The following is a 27,197-nucleotide window of genomic DNA, read 5'->3' as shown; positions in this document are numbered from 1 at the left end:
GAAACGGCAAACCACACAAAATCATTTGTTTGCGTTATCAATATTTATTGTTATAATGGTACACGTTTGCTTCAGTAAATACTATGGTTACACAGCCCCAGCATACTATTCCAGCAAATGTAAAAAAGGACGAGTTTTATTATTTTAATAAGTTAGGCAACTGACACATGTAACTTAACATACAGATAAATAGCAATGTTTAGAACCTCATTTGGCAGTAAAAAAATATGATAATTGGTTTGTTACCCTTCTATCTGGCAACAAAACTGACACCTTTTTTTACGAGGAGTCATGTTTGCATAGACCACAATACCTGCAGTCATAATGCGAACAAAAAACATAACTCTGATAATATATGCACTGTCCTTGAAGTTGCTACCCCGAGCTCTCATACTCTGATGGTGCATTATCTTTGAGTTGTGCGCCTTTTGGCGTCATCTGGTCCAACCCATGTGAGACTAGGCTCTAAGGAAAGCTGTCTCGGGTGTGGACCAATCAACTTCAAGGACAGTACATACATTATCAGAGTTATGTTTTTCGTTTGCATTATGACTGCAGGTATTGTGGTCTATGCAAAAATGACTCCTTGTAAAAAAGGTGTCGCTTTTGTTGCCAGATAGAAGGGTAAAAAACCAATTATCATATTTTTTTACTGGCAAATGAGGTTCTAATGGAGCAATGTTTAGCTTGTGCAACATGTAATCGATGTGCAAGTTCTTTCGTGTTTATTTTTCTCAGCTTGTTTCGCATTACGCAGCATTTCTCCCGTAAAAACCCATCAGGATTATGTTTATTTTCAGTATTATTTATACATGTTACGATGCAATAGCCGTTGGTCAACATATCGCGTGTTATGTTTGATATTCAATACAACATGTCTGTGGAAAATTTCCAACCATCAGTCGGTCAACAGATCCCCTGTTGGATTCCATGTACGTAACAATATAAAAGCATGTCTTTCAGCATTCATTCATGCAGGGCAGTCTGATCTTATGCAGCAGCTATGCCAACATGATCCTTTCCCCATGGGGAAACTGCATCAGGCATAAAAATAAGTGTGGTAGACTTTTTTTATTGAAAATATGAGACAGCTGTTAAAATTAATGTCTGTTAAATCCATCTGCAGATGCTGCAGCCTCAAAACATTTAACTTTCCATTATGCCCAATATCACAGGCAAAATTACACATGTGTGTGTGTGTATATGTATCCCATAGTTCTGGGTTAGTCGTTCCACCAGCAGTCAACGCGTTTGTCGCGAAGGAAGGCTCTTGATTTAGTCCGCGCCTTGAACGTTGCCGTGTTGAAGTTGTTCTAAAAATTACGGGACAAAATTACATGCATTAAAACCGGTCTATTTGAATGCAAATCTATTGCGAAGTTCCGCCCAAAGTGTTGACTTATTGGTTTCAAAATACATTATGGGCATGCTTGGGTGAACTATATGAAATGTTATGCACAAACTACTTCAGCATCAGAAATATTTGCCTCGTGGTCGTTTACGCTTCCGATATTTTTGATTGATTTTTGTTTTGATCCACATTGTTCACGATCATTGTTAGACAAACTTCAAATTCCACGCACGTACATTGAACTTCTTTCGCACCGTACGTAGCCAACGGTGCTAATCGGAGTTGCAGGGGGGGGGGCCCAACAAAACTAAACACAAAAAGCAGTTAAAAAGAAATTCATTTTCAAACTAGACTTAAAAGTGCATAGCTCCAGTGGCTTCCCAATATCGAAAAAGAAGAGCATTCCATACGGCCGCAGAAGCGCAATAAATGCCAAATATACGTGAGAAGGCCTTACCCGCTCAAATTTACTCAATTTGCTAGCTTGGACAGAAGCTGCGTTGATCAATATCGGTGGTCCCAGCTCAAAGATGTCTCTGAGTAGAACATTTCCCTGGAACATAAAATTACATTTTTAACCAGTGCACAGCAATTCATAGTGGAATACGAACCGTTTCACAACCGCGTTGCATGCATCGCAATTGACGGACCATGTTTAAGGAAACGTATGTTTAAAACACATTTGTCAAAAGGTGTGGGGGGGGGCAGGCAGAGAAATGGCATAGCAATAGGATCTTCTCTTGGATTTCAAAGCCATGTGAATCACAAGCGATGCAATTTGGGATGTCTGTCAAAAATAATAAGGAAACCCAGACGGGAGGTCAGGAACCCAATTCAATGCTAATAATTGAAAGAAATTCAATTCTACTACGCTTGCATCAATCGTTTGAAATGAAGAAATGCTATCTGCGAAAAAAATCAACAATTTTTAGACATGGGCACATGGTCATCTGTGTGAGATCATCTTGATTAAAAATAACCTCGCATCCACATTGTTGTAAATTTACTGTCAGGCTGTAGAGATATAAATGTATGCTTCTATCACAGCGGAAGTAAAATTATACACAGTAACCAAAGGGTACTGGACATCTGTTGTTCATACTATCGTCACAACATTGCATTGCACTCTCCCCTTGAATAATCGCATACAGTATCCATGCAGGAATAACCTATTACATGTAGTTAATATTGGAACTGTATGTAACGTGGGTTAGTCAGGACAAAGCAAAAAAGCACTTTGAATGACACGTTCATTCAATACCTATAATCCATCACCCCTCCATTAAGAACACCAACCGATATTCTTAGATTTTTCGGTAAAGTCACATAGGTAAAAAATAGTAAAAATATAATTTAATTAATAGAAATTAAATAATAAATCACGACGTTTCGGAGGCAATAAATCTAGCTGTGACGGTCTGTCAGTAAATTTTGCTGTGACGGTCCCACCTGATGACGGAGACTTGTGTTGCCTCCGAAACGTCGTGATTTATTATTTTATTTCTATTATTATTTCAATAATATTTTTATTCATGTTCCACCTACGTGACTTTACCGAAAAACCTAAGAGTATGAATCCTTGCAGTCATGAAAGCTTCAAATCTAGAATTAACACCAACCGAGACGTGTGTTGCGTAAATAAATGAAACGAATTCAAGATGCATCAAAAGGGGAAGTAGTCACCGAGAATGAATTGCCAACAGCTGAAATGACCATTTGCCATTTCGATTTAAAGCTTTCGTGACTGCAGGGATTCATCTTCTTGGTTCTTTCGGCAAAGTCACGTAGAAGGGAAATAATAAAATAATAAAAATTAAACATAATTTAATAATTCTCACGACGTTTAGGCCACAACGCAAGCAAGCAGCCGTCCTCAGGTGAAGAATGAAACACCACCAAGCTTGGAGCGTATATTTAAGCTGGGTTGAAGGGGGGAAGAAGAGCGCCTTGACAAAATAATTTGCATATCAAGAGGAATTTAGCATATTTATGGGAAATGCGTAGAAAATTCCTCTTGATATGCAAATTATTTTGTCATGGCGCTCTTCTTCCCCCCTCCAACCCAGCTTAAATATACGCTCCAGGCTTGGTGGTGTTTCATTCTTCACCTGAGGACGGCTGCTTGCGTTGTGGCCGAAACGTCGTGAGAATTATTTTATTATGTTTTATTTTCATTATTTTATTACTTTCCTTCTACGTGGACTTTACCGAAAGAACCAAGAAGACCATTTGCCATTCAACAATTCACCTAAAGCCAGCCACTTGAGGAAACGTCATCAACGGGGTTCGCGATTCGATCCAAGAATCAATTTGTTTAGAGTCTCGTTTTTTCTAGATTTGAAGCTTTCGTGACTTCAAGGATTCATACTCTTATAACTTCAACCGAGAAGATGGATTCAAATTGAGCAATCATTGGAAAGATGTGATTAACCATGTTAATGACATGTTAATGACATGTTAAACCTCAACCGCCACTCTCCCCCGCTCTGCGTTCCCCCCTCCACCATCCGTGACGCCGTCCCTTAGTACCATCTCCACCTTCCTGGCTCCACCCACACCCCAAACCCCCCCCCCCATCCTGCACCTCGTCCTCCCTCCACCATCCGTGACGCCGTCCTTTCGTACCACCACCTCCACCTTCCTGGCTCCTCCCCCCCCCCCATCCTGCACCCGTCCTCCTTGGTTCCTCCCCCTCCTCTTACCCTATATAATAATGTCTCATCACAAATAACTCTCGCTACAGTTATTTTGCTGTGCCTTTTTTACACCTCATGAAGGAAGCTTGTGTTGCCTCCGAAACGTCGTGATTTAATTGATTTATTTTCATGTATTTTTTTTTTATTAATCTCGTTTTTGTTTAGCGGCTCGTTTGTAGCGCTCCTCACTTCTTTTGCAGTCTCGCGTGCACACTTTTGTTTGCTTCATTCGCCTAAAGATTCCGTGACGTGCAACTCGATGCGCGTATTGCGAGCGCAGTTTTGACGAATGAGCCCATGGCGCTGTTAAATTCTTATTGGCCACACACTTGCGCGCTACTGTTGAGTGGTCTGTGGAAACTTAGTCCACTTGTTATTACTCCGAGTTGCCACAATGTTTCCTATTTTAGGGGAGAAAGAACCCTTTTTTGTACAAAGTGCACAATGGCAAAGCACATACCCAATTCCCCCCCACTCGTGTCAACTCCTGTTTGCTCAAGTGCACTCAGAAGCTGTCAGGCAAGTGCGAGTGTGCTCGAGTTGTAAAGAGCCACGCTGAAAACTAACGCGCAATGAATCTTAAAAAGTATGCCGTAAGGAGTTGGTCTCGTACGAGCTCAATAAAATGCTTGGCGCAACGAAATTGAGTAAACAAATCCGCCCCAGACATGTTGACAAATGCAATTTCTGTGTTTGAACTGCATGACGTCTTTCAAGTGTTAAAGATGGAAGCTTTCTAAACGACAATTATGCACGCATGCAAGCAGAAATTAGACTAAATTATGTCGCGTTAATAGGCTGCACCTGTGGGCGTAAGGTGGATACATGCGGATAACGCAAATACATTTCCCTTCCGCTTCGGGGGCACTCTTCTAATCCACAGATAATCACATTAAATTAATGGGGGCAGAAGCAGGGTGGTGTAGTGGCACCATTTGTGCCTAACAGCAATAAGGGCCTGGGTTAAATTCCCGACTAGAGTGCCTTACTGTGTGGAACTTGTATGCTCTTCGCCTATTCTGTACGGGTTTCCTCCAGGTCCTCCCGTTACCTCCTTGAGCTCATAAACATAGAATGCAACTGGTGTTGGGGGCAAACATCCCAATGTTGAAAATTTACCTCTAAATGAATGGAACTAATTAATGGGCTTGCAACATTTCCCCCCGCCCCCCCCCCTACCACCACAGCAGTGGTGTAGGCAAGCATTTGAGGAGCTGCAGCTTTATCCTTGCACCTTGAGTTTGGAAGCTCTTTGGCTGAGAATATCCAAGCCTTCATGGGTGGATGTTGCGACACGGCGGGCGAGTCATTGGAAGATTTGGGAAGCTTGGTGGCTGGGTGACTTAGCTTTAGAGAGAGCTCCCGTATGAGTCACTCCCGTGGCCAACGCCCTGCTTGAAACAGGCAGATAAGGGCAGTTTGTCTGTTCAAGAATGGCTCACAGGGCTATACCTAATACATAAACTTGAACTTTTACAATGGAAGTGGGACCAACCTGGAGGTGAGGCCACACTCCCGGGCCGAGGGCCTCCTTGAAAGCCTCAGTAGGTGCGTTTGCGTGCCCAGCTGTTCACGTACATGCACTCCAGGCCGAACTTGACCGTTTCGGCCAGAACCTCCCCATCCTGTGTGCGTGTTAAACAAATGAGGTATGAAAATAGCGATTTGTAAAAAAAAAAAAAACACGTAATTTTTTCTTTTTCAAAATTGGTTTTCACTAAGTTACTCATGGTTGTCTTACGGAGATCTCACCCCCACTGCATTAATGTGGAATTTCCACCACAAGCTAGTATGAGCAGGAAGCCACTTTTGTCAAATGTAGATTTATGATTTATTTTTTTATAGCCTTTTATAAATAGATTTCTGGATGAATACGGTGACGGTGTATCACCACACTTCACGACACTGGTCAGTGCCGGCCAATCAAGGGCAGCCACAGGACCGGTTCAGTTATCCCTCGCCACCGATGTCAGCCGTGGCTCGGAATCGAACTCGGGTCACCAGGATCATAACATGCTCTTGCTAACCACTGCACCACTGCATTCACAATAAAGTAACGTTCAGATTTTAATTATTAATATTGCCCATTAATCACTTTTCTGGAGTGGACCATTAAAAACCATTCACGAGCCTCCCGCGATAAAACGCAAACACGCACGGTTCATCTTCTTGGTTCTTTCGGTAAAGTCACGTAGAAGGGAATTAATAAAAATAAAACATAATAAAATACAATTCTCACGACGTTTCGGCCACAACGCAAGCAGCCGTCCTCAGGTGAAGAACAGGGCTTTCGGTAAAGTCACATAGAAGGGAAATAATAAAATAATAAAAATTAAACAATTAAATACAATTCTCACGACGTTTCGGCCACAACGCAAGCAGCCATCCTCAGGTGAAAAACAGGGCTGTCGGAAATTCATTTGAGCGGAAATACAGCCCTGTTCTTCACCTGAGGACGGCTGCTTGCGTTGTGGCCGAAACGTCGTGAGAATTGTATTTTATTGTTTTATTTTTATTATTTCCCTTCTACGTGACTTTACCAAAAGAACCAAGAAGATGAATCCCTGCAGTCACGAAAGCTTTAAATCGAAATCACGCACGGTTGTTTGCACACCACCTTGCGTGCAATGTCGCAGCCAAGAGAGAGAGAGAGCACCTGGACGGAGTGCAGAACCTTGCGGAAGATGGCGCGCTGCTTGCGGCGGTCACACTTTCCCCGGTGTTTGCTGCCGTCCGTGGCCAAAGCCTTGAGCTGGGAGAAGAGCCCGTCGGTGCCTTCGAAGACAAAGTCCTGCCCAAGCCAAACGCGCGAGCAAAACACCTTTGCGGCAGGCGCGATCCAAAAAAAACATGTAGCTTTTATCTATTCAATACGTGCATGGGCTGTTGTCCCACAAATTTAAGCTTTGTCATACTGTGTTTGGGAAAAAGTTTTGCTGGCTGGATTCATGCCTGGAATCCCAGCTGGGGTGTGGCCAGGTGCTTGTGCGCAGTGATGTCACCGAGCACATCTGCGTGATGATGTCACCGGAATCCCGCAGCATTGTCTTCCTTACCCACCCTCCACCCCGGCTGTGTATCCCACGCAAAAACCCGGGATACGCTCTCCAACTATCATAGTATATTACAATAAAGTTTTGCTGGCTGGCTGGCGAGCGAGCGAGGGGGTTAGCTACTTTTGAGAACCCCTTCGAAACGACTCAAATTCATTTGAGCGGAAATACATTTTCCACCCTACCTACGAGAGTATTGTTCATCGCATGGCACTTAAGCTGATATTTTAAATTCTCAGAGTTGAAATTTAACCACGTCAAGTGCATAACCAAATTCAAGAATGCATTTTTATGCAGTCATTAGTTACTAGGCTCATGTATGAGATACAGCTTTAATTACAGTTGCTAACAAATACACACTTGCGAGAAAGTCAAGCTGTTTTATACCACCATTTCTCCCACGCACTTTCCAATTACTTGTATCAAAGGAGAAGCGGTACGAGTTCGAGTTCCATTGAGGATGGGGACCTACTGTAACATACCTGGTCCAGTTCCCTCGATAGTTCAAAAAGCAAAGCCATTGTCTCCCCGGCAGCAATTCTCACAGTCACGTCCTCGCAAGAGAGGAGCTCAGGAAGACTAGAAAGATGCCTGTCAAACAAAGAAAAGAAGCAGGTCTTGAAGTACACCAAAACATTGCCCAATCGGCAAATCCGCAATCCGCAAATTCACACGCATACGGGAAAAATAGGTTTTGGTTCCAGATTCGCAATACGACACCCCCTACTTTTGTTTTGTTGCCCTACATGAACCGAAACAGGAACCGGGAAGTATTTTTTTACGTAAAATATTATTAATATTCTCTATAGTATTAAGTACAACTTCTACAGTAAATGTATATAATATTTTTTAAGTAGTGTATGTACAGTACTGTACACTTATACATAAACCTGAAAATAAAGATGAATGACATGTACAGTAAATTTATGTGGTTAAAATAAAAACTATAAATATGTTTACTTACTATGAATTATGAGGATGAAGTGTGTTTTCTTCCAGTTTTGACTGTGACGAATCTCACGGTCAAAAATGCAAAATGGCCAAGCCACATGGGCACAATTGGTGAACTGTACCTCAACAAATTTGGCACAAATAGTAAAATCTGCGACGGGGAAAACCCACGATGGGCAAAGTTTTGGTTTACGCAACAATAAACGACAATGACGTTGATAGTTAACCTTGCCTCTCGGCACTCTACTCTAGCAATCAGGGACTTCCATCGAAGCGCCGAATCAGTTTTGTCAGCGAGAGGTCGCTCATTCTCATCTGCTACCCCATATTCTGGAACTCCCTGACCCCAGTAATCAGTGCGGTCGACTTCCTTCCCCTGTACAAACTACGGGCCTTTTTCTCCCTCTGCCTGTGAATGACTGCCTCTATGACATATTTTTCACAGCTTCTAGCATCTTGAGAATCGGTTACACTTAGATGTGATATAAATAATTTGAAAGGGGGGTGTGGGGGGGGGGCAAAAAGGCAAAAGTGGTTTCCTGCTCACTTCAGCATGGGGGCGATTGTAACCATCGGAAAATTATTGTTGACTTCCCAATAGAGCCATTTTTGACATCGACCCTGGAGGGAGAAATTACTAAATCTACCCCAAACTAGGATTTTAACTCGTAAACCTTCCAATTACTCTAAGATGCGCCACCTGGCCAGTTATAATAAAATCAAACTACAAATATATCAGAATAAACATACGCAGGCAGGGCAAGAGGAAAAAAACTGACTCAGCTATTAACTGCACTCAAGCAATGACAATGACTTCATGGTCATTAGAGCGCTGCATTGAGTTACAATGCCGTGCGTTTAATTGGCTTACATACCGAAGGATGACCTCAAGGTATATTGGTCCTATAATTAGCACAAGTTATGGGCAGACTTCCACAGTGAGGAATGTTCAAGGGCAGGCAGTTTTGGTGGGTAGGGAGCATGACATCAGGACTCAAGTTTTTTCAGTTCCGCATAAGTTCTATTCATGCCCCAAGGTTACAAGCTCCAGTGTAAGACAATCATGCTTCTTTGGGACTTTCTTATCCAGCCTAACAATCTACTGAATGCTGAAAGACTGGCACAACCAGATTAGAATGACTTGCCTGAAAGGCCACATCATGCATGTCTTGAAGGAAGTTTAACCTATATTTCAATTATGAATCAAGATACTACAGTTTTTAAAGTTAGGTACGCCTTTTGGCGTCATCTGGTCCAACACCAATGGAGACTAGGCTCTAAGAAAAGCTGTCTCGGGTGTAGACCAATCAACTTCAAGGACAGTGCATATCATTATCATTATCAGAGTTTTTTTTTTGCATTTTGACTGCTTGTGTTGTGGTTATTGCAAACATGATCCCTTGTATTAAGGTGTCAGTTTTTGTACCAGTTGAAAGGGTAAAAACCTATTACTACTAGTTTTAAAAGTGTTTATTTTTATACACCAATTGAAGCTGTGACTCGTCTTTAATGATGTTGATTTTTTGGTTAGATTTTAAATTGTTTTTAAGTAAAATGCAATAAACCAAAAATCTAGTTTTAACTCAAGAGGACAAGCTATAACTTAATATCTATGCTAAATTATAAAGTAAATGCTATTTTTATTGATATAAAGCTTCAAAATATAAACACACAGCACAAAGCGTAGAGCACATTCATGCAAGAATCAAGGGCTGCATGTCCTGAACCAAAATCAGTTGGCCTCAACAGCTGCAATACACTGCACTATGCATCATCATCAACCACGATCTATCCACTGCTGGAGGAATGTCTCCCCTCTCAGTCACCATCCATCACGGTCCGCACCATGACAGTACCATCTCATAATTGTTTTTTTACCCTTCTATCTGGCAACAAAACTGACACCTTTTTTTTTTACAAGAAGTCATGTTTGCATAGACCACAATACTTGCAGTCATAATGCAAACAAAAAACATAACTCTGATAATGTACGCACTGTCCTTGAAGTTGATTGGTCCACACCCGAGACAGCTTTCCTTAAAGCCTAGTCTCACATGGGTTGGACCAGATGACGCCAAAAGGCGCATGCAAACATGACTCCTTGTAAAAAAAAAAGTGTCAGTTTTGTTGCCAGATAGAAGGGTAAAAAACCAATTATCATATTATTTACTGGCAAATGAGGTTCCAATGGAGTACCATCTCAATCACGCGGATGAGCCGACCTCATTGCTGCATCTCCGTGGGGGAGGTCCAATCGGGCACATTCTCTCCTTTGGCTATGTGTACAAACACATTACGTGCATATCCATAATATATGCCTGTGAATTTTTCATTATGCCCCGAGGAGGAACACCACTTGCAAAACAACGAACGTGCTATACGTGCTAGCGGAGCGCCGTGAGGCTCGTAATCAAATCTGAAAACGATGAGAATAACCCATCATACAGATTCGGTTATTTTTGGAAAAATAGCTGTGCTGTTGGGCCCTACAGTGTAGAAGTGGAGACACGACATATTGAGTTTCCAGAACCAAACTTTGTAGCAGTGAGCATTCCTGACTATACTTTGCTGAGGAGTCCTAATAAGGACAAACTTCTTCTTCTTCCTAGCGTTGTTCCCGCTGTGGCGCAGGATCCGCTTTTCGGCATTGTCTTCTCCATTTGGCTCGGTCCAGGTTATCTTCAGGGGATGCGTTGACCGTCTTTATGTCTTCCTTTATTCGATCCATCCATCGCTTCTTCGGACGTCTGCGTGGATGGCGGCCCTCTGGCTCAATTCGCACAGCAGTCTTGGCCACTGATGACTCTTCACTTCGCATCACATGGCCGTACCACCGAAGCCTTGATCTTTGTTTATCTTTGTATCACTGCTGCCTGGCATTTGCAAAAATGTATAACGATGGTGACCCAAGCCAAGAGCACCACAATGCATTTCTTCAGTCAGTGCAGATGATTTCTTTCCATAATGCATGTTACGGGTGAATTGGATGTACATTGTGTTGTTGAGTTAATTGCGGCGGGGGGGGGGGCAGATTCAAAGCAGGTGGCGACTCATTTAAGAGGCCCAGAAGTTTCCTGAGCAGGTCAAGGTGTAGCACATATTGTGTAGAGAAGCATATAATGCGGGCTGTGAACAGAGCTGCAAGAGGAAGGCTGCCCAGGAAAGGTCCTCGCTCCAGCAGTTGCACGCCAGCTTATGCAGCGTCAATGAGGCAGCAACGAAACCACAACAAGAGCTCGGTCGGGTGAGGATGGCAGGCCAGAACTGGAAGAGCATGGTGGGAGAGATGGGCCAGGGAGCTTGTCAAGTGAGAAGAGGGCACACAAGCAGGTGTCTCTTCTGCTCAGCCCGACCCCATCTGCTTCAAACTGTGCTAGTGCTCGATTTAAAGCTTTCGTGACTGCAGGGATTCATCTTCTTGGTTCTTTCGGTAAAGTCACGTAGAAGGGAAATAATAAAATAATAAAAATAAAACTAAAACATAATAAAATAATTCTCACGACGTTTCGGCCACAACGCAAGCAGCCGTCCTCAGGTGAAGAACAGGTCTGTCGGAAAGACAGCGTCTGAATGGGCACCACCATGCTTGGTAGCGTATATTTAAGCTGGGTTGGAGGGGGAAGGGGCGCCTTGACAAAGGAATTTGCATATCAAGCGGAATTTAGCATATTTATGGGAAATATGCTTGCGTTGTGGCCGAAACGTCGTGAGAATTATTTTATGTTTTATTTTTATTATTTTATTATTTTCCTTCTACGTGACTTTACCGAAAGAACCAAGAAGATGTGCTAGTGCTGTTGCTGTAGCTATGCTGCTGCCGTTTCCCTAGCAGGGTACTAGTGTACAGTGGAAGTGCTGCTCACTCTAGGTGAACATGGACAAGTGGCCACTGCAGCACACCGTGGACGAAGGGGGTGTCTGCTGTAGTGGATGACTGGAGGGTGCGATTCTGACCATAACTTTAAGGACCTAAATCTTTGGCTGCTTGTTTTCCTGTGTCTGGACACATGGTCCAGTAAAAGTTTTGCATGCTGGTTGGTGTGGGTGTGCATGACGAATTTGTGTAGGCACTAGGTGTGCGTGAATCATACCCCTACCTGGCCAAGAGTGGTATCTTCAGTGGTTCTGACAGGATTGCGCAGGGTTTAGGTGTGTGTGTGTAACAGTATCGGGAAGGCATGGTGCCTCTGTTTCTTGGAGGAAGTGGCAGTGACCACTATTACCCCACCTCCCTTAACCTGGCTGAACCTAAATAAATTGTTCAAACCCATTCTGCTGCCTCGACCCTGGGATGTTGTGCGATCACCCGCAAGGTACAGTCTGACACACCTTGCTCTACCTCACTCTGGCAAACTCCTTTTGTGGAGCGACGCCAAAATTGGTAACCCACCGTCACACAAATCAACGCTCGCTACACATTTTAGGCGACGTTTGAAACCTACGAGGCGCATGTTCCGATTAAATGAAAGCTGCGCTTGCGAAGCCCAGAGAGATCGTTAATTCCCGCACCGCCCCCACCGTTGCAGCAGGGTGTGCAGGCCGGAGGCAGGGTAGATGGTGAGCAGCAGGGTCCAGGCCAGCAGGGCACTCGCCTGTAGCGCACGCTGCGCCTGGCCACCTGCCAACACCCCACTCACTCCTCCTGCCTCACATCCACATGGGCTGAACAGCGTTTCCAACACCGTCATGGTTGCAGACACCTCCTAGAGAGTCGTAAAATAAAGTACGAATTAGAATACTAAAATGTTTTTTTTTTAATATATATATAGTGTCACGGAGAGGAAAGGTAGATATTTATTTTCGACAAATATCCCTCGAGTACACAAACTATCAAAGAGACTTGTCTGTGAAGAAAAGTTAGGCAGGTCACGTCACAAGAGATGATGGTCAGTGGCCACGGCTAACAATGGAGGGGCAGCCAAAGGTGAGAACACTCTTAAAAGGATGCAGTCAAAAAGCCGTGTTCTCTGCAGTGAGATCAACTTGAATCCAAGTGCCAGATGGATTTTTACATTGCAAATCGATGAGGGAAGGCAATGGGTTGGGGATGCCTTCATCCGCAGTGTACTATTCGTGGCTGATGATGATGAGTGTTGAATCATCTTGGCCGGTGAAGTTGAGTGGTAGGTGGTGGAAGATAATGGCCTCACTGGAATGCAACGAGTCATTAAAGTAAAACGATTGTAATACATGTTTATATATTTATATGTCTTGTGTGATTGAGGTGTAATGTGTGTTCTCATTATGTAAAATGTGTAACATTTGGCCAAATGTGACTGTTTGATTAAACATCGTATAATTTAACAGGACTGTGAATGTGGACAAGCCTTGGGAAGAACAAAACACCTATACAGTGTGTCCTTCCTTCTCGCATATTTACATCAGGCTAAATGTGTAAACTCAAACATGAGTCATGAAAGCGTAGATAACCACTAGGTACAACCCGCAGCATAGACCACGGATTGCCAATAAACCTACAAAAACATCAGCTATACAACTGAAAGCAGCATTCTTTACTTAACCCAAACATCAATTTCTCCGACTCGAAATTTTGTATAAAGTTGAAATGCTATTGTTTGGTTTGCATACAGTATACGATTACCTCAATGTCATCAGCTGTCACGAAGCAGCAAATTCCAAGGGCAGTTGCACACTGTTCAACAGAGGTCAAATGTTGCCATTACACAACAGAAACAAGGCCAGTGAACGCATATCATACGAATATATAACGCTAAATATAATTACATTTTGATTTAAAGCTTTCGTGACTGCAGGGATTCATATTCTTGGTTCTTTTGGTAAATTCACGTAGAAGGGAAATAATAAAATAATATAAATATTAAATAATAAAAATTCTCACGACGTTTCGACTGCAACACAAGCAATCATCATCAAGTGTGAAATCCACAGCAAGACAATTTGAAAAAAGTGGCTAAATAGAATTGTCAAAGAAAGTTGCAATTAGGCTGAAAAATGCTTCCAGAAAGGAGTCCGAGATTATATTTTACCTTGAAGGCACTTTTGAACGATGCTTTAAATCAACAGAGGTACAGCGCATCCTATAATTTCCTTTTTTGTAACTTTAAAACTGAAAATTGGTTTCAGTGGGCATTGATTCCAATCAGTCACTAAAATGGATACACTGCAAGCTATCATTGGCAGTTTTCATCATGGCATTAACCACTCAAGATTGGATTTCACTTTCCTATTTAATGCGAAGCCAAGGGCCTTTTAAGACCGTGGCTAAGAACCACTTTAATACAAAGTCATGGTTCACAGCAATCCCAGCCGTACTATCAAAATGTAACTAAAAACTGCTGCAGTCTTTTGATAGTGAGTACGAGAGGAGCTCTGGTGTGCATCCAAATGGGATATCCAAAAATAAAAACCACTCAACTAGAGCATATTCCCAGCAGCAAGGCAACACTTACCTATGACATATGTGCTTAGTGACTCAATTGTCTGCGACAGAAGCCCTGATTATGCAGGCAGCGTGCCAAGTTACACAGTTTAATACTCGAACTGAAATAGATGATTTTTTTCAGATTTAATGACGTGCTACAGTTTTACGAGGTTACAGTGTGGCTTCGAGGTCCCGATGAAGCTTAACGTTATACGCAATTATTTTCCCTACTCGCAGTTTGCCAAATTGTCACAATTTTTTTAACAGTGTGGTGAATGTAGCATGTCTAGTAGCCGCACAGGTCACGTAAACCTATTACATACAACATATATGAATCGAAAAAACTTGATTCACACAAGCAACATGCACTGCATGTATTGTGAGTGTGTCTCTGACTAAATCGCCCAAAATGGACCTGATATTATCAAATCAAGCAAGCTAAGCAGATTTGACCCTGGACATCGTTTGGATGGATGACCACAAAATATTAAACTGGTGTCATAGGCTGACATGGGGTTACGTCAGATGTGGTGTTTAAAGGGTAGTGCAGCAAAATGCATTATTGTACTTTACGATGCTACAATGTCTATGCACTCCTCCTTTACCAAATTAAACTGACTAGCAGGTGAGGTATGGTCAAATATCCGATGCGACCCATACGGCATGGGAAGGCTCTCATGCCGCAGTGGATTTACAACAGGGCCGAACAAGTATTGTGAGCAAAAAGAATACATAACTCTGCTTACATGCATACCTAGCACCTACCTTACAAAAAAGTAAAAATATAGATTTCAGGTGACTTCATAAGCAGTGATGTCATCTCAGCTAAGGTACTGTAATATGACACTTTACACGGAAATCTTACACCAATAGGCAATCGTATATATTTTAAAAAAATTGTAGATATTTTCATCCAATCACTGTTACTCAACCTGTGTGATTTTGTTGCTATCCCAATTCAGAATGAGATCAATTATATTGTCGTTGGCATAACTGGATTTCTTTAACACATAGGCTTTCGCGACTGATAGTATCCAAAATTGGTTTTTGTGTTAGATTGCGTAAATATAAATGTTTCGTTAAACCCTCCACAACCTATTAGTAAAGTTTGTCACGTAAACAAAACACATTCCTGCGGAGCGAGCTGGTAGGAACGTTGGGTTGCTCGGTCAATGGCCAGGGTCAACGGCGGCGTGGTGTATTCCGCAAATATGGCCGACTGTGAGGGCGGGCACAAGCCGGCGTGAGTAGGTTAAACGTTGAGTTTTATAAGGGCACCACAGGGTGACCAGCCCCTCCCCACCCAGCCCCACCCCCCAACCAGCCCCAACCTCCCCACCCAGCCCCTCCCCACCCTCCCTACCCAGCCCCTCCCCACCCTCCCCACCTAGCCCCTCCCCACCCTCCCCACCCAGCCCCTCCCCACCCAGCCCCTCCCCACCCAGCCCCTCCCCACCCTCCCCTACCCTCCCCACCCAGCCACTCCCCACCCTCCCCTCTCCACCCAGCCCCTCCCTCCCTACCCAGCCCCTCCCTGCACGACGGACGGACACAATAATCCCCTGTGGGCTGGTGTAACCAGGTTCCTACCAGTAACATGCCAATTGGTTACTAGTAACACACACCGGTGTGCTGGAGAGTAAACCCACAACATTTACAATTAGAGTACGACGTTTCTCCAGTAATTACAACTAGCATCATCAGGCGACAGCCAGATTTGTAGAGAATTCCTCCTGTTTCGAAACAGGAGGAATTGTAAATATTGTGGGTTAACTCTCCAACACACCGGTGTGCTGTACTCGTAACAAATTGGCATGTTCCAGTTTACGTGACAAACCTTACTAATTGGTTGTGTCGGGTGGTGGTGGGTTTAACGACATTTATATTTATGCTATCCCAAAAAAAACACTCTATTATGGATAACGGTTTCTTTAATTTTTTGGCAAATTGTTGCACAACAATTGGTGACTGGTTCCCAGACATAAAGAACCCTTTAGTCCATCCAAATGCTGGATGCGGACCTCCCCACACCATACAGGTCACGAGGGTCATCTGACCATAATCCACAACTTCTCGTCAATGTGGGTCGGGTGACAGCAGGGCAACATAGACGTGAGGCATAATATAGTACAACAATGTATTTTTCTGCACTGCCCTCTGCTCCCCGCAATGCAGCCTTGCAGACATAGTTGTCTGGAACAGAATAGTAGGGAGGCCAGGGAGCTTGTCAAGTGAGAAGAGGGCACACAACCAGGTGCCATTGCTCAGCCTGACCCCGTCTGCTTGAAACTGTGCTAGTGCTAAGAATATGAATCCCTGCAATCACAAAAGCTTTAAATCGAACACCTAGTGCCTAAATCGGTGCGAAGAGGAAAGTTTCACTTAAGGAATCTTACGCGACTATCCACCAGAGTTTTGGCAACGATTAGTAAAGGAGCATGCAAAAAGGTGGATGTCAGCCCACAGACAATTCTTGCCCCACTCTAAACTCACACTCTGCCTGGCCACTGCAGTGGCTGTTTTGTCCATGAGGATTGAGACCAGTAGTGGTCGGGTCGCCCTGTACACTTCGACTGCCTCCTGGCCGCCCTCCAGTTGAATGCAGAGAAGCGAGGCAAGCGTGGCCGCACACACCTGCTCCTCCCCATTTCCTACAACAGCGGGCGCACACGTGAACACCACGCGGAACCTGCAACTCGGTTCACGAGGGAAGGGAGGGTATAACGAATTGCGGTGTGCGCTTTTGGAAACAGCTGCTCATTGAAAATGCGGCCCTGAACACAGAAAGTCCAGCAAGCAACCCTTTACAAATGTTCCCGCATAAAAACAAACGAACGGGGTTCAATGTGCTTGATGTAATTCTCTGCGGACGCCGCAGCAACATTGTACGTTTTGTTTTTTTGCTTAACAAGCAGCGATTCATAAACATAAATCAATTACATTTTAACAATATAATGTGGGGGGAAATTAATCAACTCTTGTTTTTTTGTTCTAACTACATGTCATGCAGAGCCACTAAAGTGCATGACAGATCGTTTTCCAAAATAACTTGCATTAAATCTTTTGGATGTATGCTACCATTGGCATTTTGGTCTCCAGAGCAGTGAATAAATTATTCAAAACACATGCACGCATGCTAACACAAACTGTAATTAATATGTGCATAATTAAAAACAACACCAAATAAATAATATAGTTGGAAAAAGATGCACTTCTGCAAGGCAGCGCAAATAACTCCGTACCTTTCTTAAGACATTTCTCAACAGAGACGGTGACTGTGACTCGTCTATCAAGCAGAACGTCGTAGAGAAGCTGCTCCCGCAGAACGCCACGGAGTCCTTTGAGGCCAGCTTGCCGGGTTTTTAAACTGTTCACAGAGGGGTGTACGTTAGCAAAGAGGCAAGACTTTGCGGTGATCAAAGGCAACATTTTAATTACAGTTGTTACCTCTTGTCCAATGTGTTCTCAATGCACTGGTTCAGTTTCAGCTCCAATTCTTCATTGTTGGCATCAGCCAAACCATCCCCATCTGAAAAACAAAGATAAAATCTAGTTTTACTATGAGACAACCTGCAAAAATAACTCATGTACAACTAAATATGTTTTAATACAATGCACTTTTAAGAGCAAAATAGAATAGAACACCCTAGTTCATGGAAATAATAGATGTGCAGGAAAAAAAAAACTTTGAGGAATTATATGCATTAAACGTGATAAAAAAATGTCTCACAGAACTAACACACATTTATCTTCCTTTACGTATGTGCAACAAATGAACTTAGAGAACCAGTTACATAATGGGTTTATTTTGGCCCGGATTAAACCCTCTATTTTCAGCAGCACAGTGAAAGGGGCAGCTATTAACAAAGATACCACGTGACTTCTCCTAATAAATATCGGTCAATTAGCTTTACCACAAGGTTTTTTTTCACAATGTTTGTGGTCGTGGCCAAATATGCGAGTGATTATTACATGTCCATGTCATGGACGTGTTCCCTTACTATTATGTACGTAAATTAATTAAGCAAAAAAATTTGGGAATTCACAAGTTATCGTTCGTGAAGTCATACAAATATTTTCAAAAATGTGTACCATTGATAAACCATGATGGCTATACTGTTGTGCTCATTGTGTTTTTTTTATATCACGACGGAAATAAATACGACACAGACAATGAAATACTTGATGCTGCAACTAACATCTGTGAATGATTTTAATCTGCGTGAAGCTTGTTCACAAGTTAGATATTAAATTATTACAAAAAATAATTTGACTAGCAGTTGGGTCATAGAAAAGGCACACAATATTTGACTAGTTCAGAATAATTCTAAATGGATTATGAATTTCGATTTAAAGCTTTCGTGACTGCAGGGATACATATTCTTGGCACGTAGAAGGGAAATAATAAAATAATAAAAATAAAACTATAAAATTCTCACGACGTTTCGATTGCAACATAAGCAATCATCAGCAGTTCCACTGCTGGATTATTTTTCTGCCTGAGGACGACCGCTTGTGTTGCGATCGAAACGTCGTGATATATATATTTTTTTAGATATTTTTTTTCTACCTACGTGACTTTACCGAAAGAACCAAAGAGTATAGAAACATAACTATTAACTATTAAACCATTTTATTTTAACAGGTAAGGCCCACAGCTATATAGCTCTTTTTCAGAAGTGACCTGGCACAAATGATAGCCCAATGAAGTGGCTTCTCACGTGGATATTTATAGCAGCCAAATACTCTAAACATATATGTTGCTAAATGTGGGGGGGAAAACTGGAGGACCCGAAGAAAAATCCACACGACAACGACGAGAACATGCAAACTCCAAATATGCAGGCATCAGTGTCAGCATCAAACCAACGACCTCCTGTACACCTGGCGAGGTAGTTAACATCTCGCCACTGTGGTGCCCCTATGATGTTGTTCTTATGTAAGGATGGATATTCGTAGGCCTTGGCAGCACACATAGTCATCACTGATATATGTTCCGAATAACTACCAGGCCACGCAGAGAGCCTTATGTAAAAGGAATATGCATAGAACCGAACAACACAAACAACTGTTCAGATTTCCCAGACTTGCTGACCCTGGAAATGAACAACCCCAGCACCACAGTCAGATCCAGACAATGCCAACACATCTGCCAATTATAAACATGGGGCATAGAAGCACGGCTGATGGATCTCTTGCTTTCCATGGAATGTAAGGCCACTTTTTGGAAAAAGTCTCAAGAGAAAGCCTCGCTGTGACCTCATCACATAACAAAAAAACACATAGGAGAGAACCCATCAAAGTCTGGAGTTCACCAAACCTTCTAGCTGAAGCGATAGCCACCAGGAAGACAATTGAACTATGAGTAGCTTAAGATCGTAACCTGCCACAGCATAACGAGAACCCCACATAAGGAGTTCACAATTTGTGGAAAAACCCCAAAGCCACCGGCTTGACTGTAACCAGACAATAAAGGGCCATAATCCTAAGATGATGTGAGATGACTGGATTTGAGATCATACTCTTTGGTTTTTTCGGTAAAGTCACGTAGGTTAAAAGAAAACAAATACATTAAATCACGACGTTTCGGAGGCAACACAAGCTTCCGTCTTCTGGTGAAACCGTCAAAGCAAAATTTCTGTATCAACCGTCACAGCAAGACGGAAGCTTGTGTTGCCTCCGAAACGTCGTGATTGAATGTATTTGTTTTATTTTAACCTACGTGACTTTACTGAAAAAACCAAAGAGTATGAATCCTTGCAGTCACGAAAGCTTCAAATCTAGAATGGATTTGAGATCACCAGAGAGACTTCTGCCCTGCCTATAGAAGGCCACTACTGCTGCAACCCATACATTCAAGAAAGCAAAAAAGTAACCCAGATGATATAGGGTTAGTCCCTAATAGCAACACCACCTTAGACAAATATTTTGCTCGTAATGATGATTAATTATAATTAATCATTCTCACTATTGGGACCTCATTTTAAGGGTTATCACGATGCCAAGGCACACAATGAGAATGAATGAACACTTTCATTAACAGTGGGAATTATTTAAAACATGATGTCCTCTTCATAGCCTGGGGGATATTCAGAAAATATTCTTCACAGTGATGACTGAGTGCTGGTAGGCCAAACACAAATATGTAGAGAAGAGCTTGGACAGAGAGTTACCAACAAGTGTTTAGAAGTGTAGGCACACAAAATAGCCCCTTGTTCAAAATAAGTGGTGAAATAATATTTTCTATAGCAGGCCAGGTGATACGCGAGTCATGTAGAAATGTTTTCCTGAACATTTTTGACGGAAATATTGAGGGCACAAAGGTGAAAGACAGACGGATGTGGGTGAAAAGTGCGAAATTATAACAAACCAACATGAAGATGTATAAAAAGATTAAAAGTATTTAAAGAATGGAGTGACGTGTGATGATAATGCCCTTTATTTACCGAGGCAAGCATCACCGAGTTCCAAGACTATTTCAGGCGGCTTCTGGATTTGGATATTTAGTCATTTATGTTAATTATATTTACGTGCAAGGAACCCAGAGAAACTGTAAATAATGTTTGCAAACTCAAAGCTTCATACAGATGAAATCATAAATCCATTGCTGTTCTACCACCTGGTGTCAAGGCATTACAAGACTGCAATGCCTTGATTTCCCAGGCAGTCTCCCACTCACATACTCCGATTAGCGCAGCTGGCTACATATGGTGTGAAAGAAGTTCATACATACTAATCAGGCTCAAGTGTGCTTAGCTTCCTATACCTGGAATAATCGGGTGTACGCAGGATGATTTGGTCATGATTTATACGTGATTGTACCAATGCAGTAATCAGACGTGAGTGAACAGACGCTAATGCTTTACAAACTGACCTTCTTCATGAACCCCAATCACCCCATTGGTGGTGCTGTCGTTTTGAGCAACAGCGTCCAACGAGGAGGCTTCATCCTCATTTTTTGGAGACTCCACAGTGACTCCACCTGCAAATAGGAAATGTACAAACAGCCATCATCATCGTAATCAACAGCTATTATCCACCCACCGCTGGATGAAGACCTCCCCATCATGTCACAATTCCTTGAATTCTTACAATGCCACAAATCATTGAGTCGATCTCACAGCTCCACCTCTGCAATGGTCATCCTCTTCAGCATGTCCCCTCCATCGACTGCCACTCGATTACCAGTGTAGACCATCCACAATCATTCCGGCTCGTGATGTGACCAGTTCATCCCACTTACTTTGATTTAGTCAACAAGATGTATCTAATTTGCATGTTTCCGGATACATTAGTTACTTTGTCTCTGTATAATTCCCAGGAAGAATATGTCCATGCTTCTATGTGTACCTTTCAGTTTTTGTTCCAAGTTAATTACCGAATATAATTATACGTACACAGTACGCATTTTATTGCTCTACTCATTTTTTAAAGGGGCATTAACCTCTCGCCTCACTTATGTCTGCATTGTGTTAAATTTAGCAATGAATGCCTATCAGAAAGGGTGGAGTAAAAATGACACAGCGTTGCACTCGTAATAAACAGATTTAATCTTAAGCTGCACCCTGAAATGACATTACAGGAAACAAATAACGTAGAGTCACAATACCAAAAACAAAACAGAAAACCCGCGACTTTGGCTATTTGATGAGAAGGCATATAGTTTATACAATTTTACAAAGAACTAGATAAAGTTTCATTAAATATTTTAACTCTTCCATTCTCAAAGTGGTCAGGGAGCAGATTCTGAAGGATGATTTTGATACATCTACACATATGGACGAATTATAAATGTAAGTAAATATATATTTTTAAAGTCCAAAAAAGAGGGATTATTTTAAGCATGATACCGAGAGAATAAACCATTTAACGTTATTGCACAATGCAGACTGGAAGAACATTTGTGCAATTCGCATTTTCAAAATGCACCAGTGTTGCATTGTCACAGACATTTATGTGGCAATTTGTCAGAATTTCTGATTGCCAAATTTTGTTTAAATACTTGACACAGCTTTACTATACAAAGGAATTGTCACACATAAACCTGGGCAAACCATTGTAAAACCCACATTTTAATATACACTCGTCCACAATTACTGAGAAACTTTGTTTAAATGTGGTATATAGATTTTTTTTTAAATACATTTAAAAACATTTATTCACCATTCGCAGTATTTCCCAAGCCGAAATACAGTGTGCATCATCATGTGCACTTAACCCAACATGATGGTGACATCTGATAACAGTATACAAGTCGCACTTATATCTACTAATTTAGTACTGAATGATGATTCAAAAGCAATGACAATAATTGTGTTTTCATCTTTACTATACAAGTTAGTAATCGACATAATGTGTTTTAATGTTGTTTTTGAGAATCATATGTACCCTCCCTCCTATGTTTACAGCAGGCCTGTAATGCTGCACTGCACATTACAAGGTGTAATTATTATTGCACTTTTGTTAAGTTTAGTCCAATAGTGCTATCCATGTCATGCCGTAACTCGCAGAGCAGTGCATCCTCCTGTGTTTTAGAAGGGCTTATGAAAAGTGATATCAGAATTACTTCTTAGATCCTTTCAAGTGATTTTGTATCTACAATATGGGCATTGCACTTTCACACATACCCTGCTATTGAAATATTCATGACATGGCAGTCAAACTTTAAAAAAGAATTGCTGTGAGTTGGCATTTTGCCAAAGTGAAAAACTAAAATGTAACATCATGGTGGGGTTTTTTTTTTACAGTCGTTGTGAAATGGCTAAAAACATCAACGTCACACTTGAGAAACTAGTTTTAATCATGAGTGGCTTAAACCCAAATTCCAACTCGGAATCTCAGTGAATCTCAAAAATGTTCTACATTTTTCTGAAAATGCTCCAGTCACTTTTCATTAATGTTTTTAAAAAATCTACTTCGTTAATAAGCCCAACATGAGGCTTCATCTTCCGAAACAAAGCTATGTAGACCACGTTTTAGTACCCTTACGTAGTAATGTTTAATAAAGTATGCTTGGATAAACAAAACAAGTTTAAAAAGTAAAAAAAAAACCTGAGTTTCTCCAATAAGAAGTTATTTATGCAAGAAAGATCTCACTGTAACTTATGGCCTTTTTCAGGAGGATCCTGGATTTGGAAGTTTGGCCAAGTTCATTCGTGAGTGTTTGGCATGTGGGAGGAAACCAGAGAATCTGGAAAAAGGACGCAAGTATATTAAGGGATAGCGCTCAAAGCTCTGCTCTTTGGGTGACAATAATCAATTGTTGTCCTGGCCACTTCGCTGCTCAAGCCTACCACACCCGGTATTCAAAGAAAATCTCCCACCCCAATACAAACCAGTTCCGAGCCTGCTTGGTTTCCGAGATCTGATAAGATTTGATACGGTCAGGCCGACTTGGCCTTTGGCAATGTTTCCTACTGACGAGTATACACATCTGCATCAATGCCACACTCATGAACAATCAAAATATTCATATTATTAAAAGTCAAGATTCTATCAAGGTATGTTCTCATTCAAACAAGTATTGATAAGGGAGGTGGCCATCTAAGCGTTCATAATATAAGGTTTTTTTTGTCAGATCGCGTTATTTATAAATGTGTCATAACCCTCCACCACCCGACACGGCCAAACAGTAAAAAATGTGTCACGTTTTTCAAAGGACAAAATAATTCACTTCTTTAGCCCACCGGTGTGTTGAAGAGACACATTTCTTACTATTTGGCCGTGTTGGGTGGTGGAGGGTTACGACACATTTATAAATAACGCGATCTGACCCAAAAAAAAACCCCTATATCATGAATATTGGTCGCAAAAGCCTCCGTGTTAAACCATCTAATCGTTGTTGTCATGAGCAAGTAGTGGTAATTTTACGTTTCCACGGGGGACTGAATTTATCCACACAATTTTTAAGTGACTCCTTTCGCCGTAGATGCGGTCTGCCGGCACTAACTCCTCTCTGCAAATTTGTTTTATCCAATCATGAAACTAGATTTTCGTCCAAGTACAGACCTTTGTTGGTGCTTGTTGATGAAATGTTAGGGGATGACAAATTATGGGATCCGGGGTTACGATCATGCATAAGGTTTTGGTTGAGAAGTTAGGGTTTGGATTACGAATTATGGGATGGGGTCTAGGATTTAGGGCTAGTTTTAGGGGGTTTAAGGTTTGGTTTTAGGAGTTTGGGGTTGGGTGTCAAAATGAGGTTTTCGCGGTTAGGATTATATTTTAGTGTTTAATATCCAGTATTGTTGAGTCATAATAGGTTACATTAAATTATTAAACAGTCCCCAAATAGCTCATATTATGTGTCGCGGGCTTGCCAGAGTGGAATTGAAACACTTCTCCATCCGTCTGACAGGCTCGTAAAGACGAGGCAATGTGAACTCGCCTCTTGTATAAACGAGCTTCCTTGACGAGACCACAAAATTAAAGCAAATTGACTTCAAATGCTGAAAAACAATTAATCTTCCTAGTTGTTTATTTTTTTTAAAACCCGATTCGAAATCGTATCAGACAGTGCGTGACAATACAATTCCGTGTATATATCTTTTTTCTGTGTTCATCTTCAGGTTAGTGCACTAATGATGTTAGTGCAGTTGTTGAGGTCACATTACACGGATTTCTTACATCTACAACCCTTAGCCAAAGCAGCATTAGTGAGGCATCCCGCTCGGCGTTGCGTATCCAGTCGTGTGTTTGGTTAAGAGGGAGGCATTTGTTACAATGTGTGGAGGGCGCTGTCGGTTTAACCCCCTTGACCCCCTTTCGAGCTGTCACCCTGCACGGTATCCATGCCGTCCAGACCCGCGGTGTTAACGATGCATTAAACGACGCACCTTGCCGCACACACAACTCTTACACAGTAGCAGCTTTAGGCTACAAACCTCGCCGCGGGGCCCAGCCTCACCTCTCTTGTGTTTTCTCGAGCGTGGCATGGCCTGTGCCGAGCACTGTCTCGCCAGAAGCTCGTGAAGGAAGAAGAAATCCCCGCGGTTGCTGCTGCTGCTGCCGTCAGCGGATCGTCTTGTGACGACTGCGGCGGTGGCGGAGACCTAACAAGGTGAAGGCGACGAGACGAGCCCCGTCTGGGGAAGAAGAACCGGCGAACGTGCGGACGGAGCGGACGGCGAGATCGACATTCATTTTCACCGGGCGGCGGCGAGTGGCGGGGAAGGGGCGAGCGAAGCAAAACCAAAAGCCGGCCTCGTGGCTGCCATGTTACGTAGGGAGAGGGGATAGCCACTACCTGCTCCGTACACACCCCCTACCTCCCTGCCCACACCCCTCCTCCACCACCACCTTGCCCCACGCAACAATTGCGGTGATCCCCCCCCCCACCCCCCCACAACTGCGATGGTCGCGCCGTGTTGAGGCAGTCGAGCGCGTTGCGATGTACCGTGGCTCCCTACCTAAGATGGCGGTTGTATGGGCGTGTCTACCACATGTGCCAACCACGTGTGTCTACCACGTGTGCGCGTGCCAACCACGTGTGGGCGTGTCTACCGCGTGTGGGCGTGTCTACCCCGTGTGGGCGTGTCTACCCCGTGTGGGCGTGTCTACCGCGTGTGGGCGTGTCTACCGCGTGTGGGCGTGTCTACCGCGTGTGGGCGTGTCTACCCCGTGTGGGCGTGTCTACCCCGTGTGGGCGTGTCTACCGCGTGTGGGAGTGTCTACCCCGTGTGGGCGTGTCTACCGCGTGTGGGCGTGTCTACCCCGTGTGGGCGTGTCTACCGCGTGTGGGCGTGACTACCCCGTGTGGGCGTGTCTACCCCGTGTGGGCGTGTCTACCGCGTGTGGGCGTGTCTACCCCGTGTGGGCGTGTCTACTGCGTGTGCGCTGCCTACCACGTGTGAGTGTGGGGAGCGGTGGTGCAGCAGTTAGCGCGCTGCGATACGAAATTGGCCACCCGGTCTCACGACTCAGCCTCAAATGAGTACGTGGTGCGGCGTGTGTAGTTAACATCGCCACTGGGGAGACAAAGGCGGTCGGTGTGGTGCTGGCCACACACGACCTCGTGTGCCACAGTGCCGGTCTTCATAGGTGCTCGCTAACAGCACTTGCCACAACAGTCTGTTGAGGCTACACGGGGGATCTTTGTCTCTGTTTTTGTGCCAACCCCTCATGAGTTGTGTTCGAGACGCCGCAGTGGCTAAGGGAGATGCTGAACTCCCTCGCGCCTGCTGTGCGCGAGAGGTTTGTGGCGTGGGTTTCGTATCCTGACGCCTGCTGTTGGATAGCAGCCTCAACCCACAGAGTCTAACCTCGTGTTGTTGATGGCAGGGTTAGAACCCTGACGCCTGCTGTTGGCATAGCAGCCTCAACCCACAGGGTCTAACCTCGTGTTGTTGATGGCAGGGTTAGAACCCTGACGCCTGCTGTTGGATAGCAGCCTCAACCCACAGGGTCTAACCCCGTGTTGTTGAACAGGGTTCGAACCCTGACCCTGACACCTGCTGTTGGCATAGCAGTCTCAACCCAAAGGGTCTAACCCCGTGTTGTGCATTTGAGTGTTCGTGTCCATTCGGCGTACAGACGTCTCAATGCTGGAAAAATAAAAATCCATTCATAATTTTTCTGTGTTTATTGTTGACATGTGCATCCACATGTCAAGTAGCAGCAGCATGCAAGATCACAGCATAAGCAGCATCTTTGACACCAATTAGAATTAATTCATAAAACTGTTTTTGTTGAGTGACATCATGTTTTGTCTATCCGTGTTTCTCCCTTTGTGGTGATGGGACTTT

At 43.1% G+C, this 27,197-nt stretch overlaps 1 pseudogene; it reads right to left on the bottom strand.

The window, feature by feature from the left end:
* Nucleotides 1-24: 24 nt before the first annotated feature.
* LOC133356420 (interferon-related developmental regulator 1-like) lies at nt 25-25,746 on the bottom strand (annotated as a pseudogene).
* Nucleotides 25,747-27,197: the final 1,451 nt, after the last annotated feature.

This window comes from Lethenteron reissneri, chromosome 54 (genome assembly GCF_015708825.2).
Source record: "Lethenteron reissneri isolate LAM-NWPU_2019-01 chromosome 54, ASM1570882v1, whole genome shotgun sequence".
NCBI classification, from domain to species: domain Eukaryota; kingdom Metazoa; phylum Chordata; class Hyperoartia; order Petromyzontiformes; family Petromyzontidae; genus Lethenteron; species Lethenteron reissneri.
Note: the sequence above shows the minus strand (reverse complement) of the source record. Positions and strands in the feature narration are given on the sequence as shown.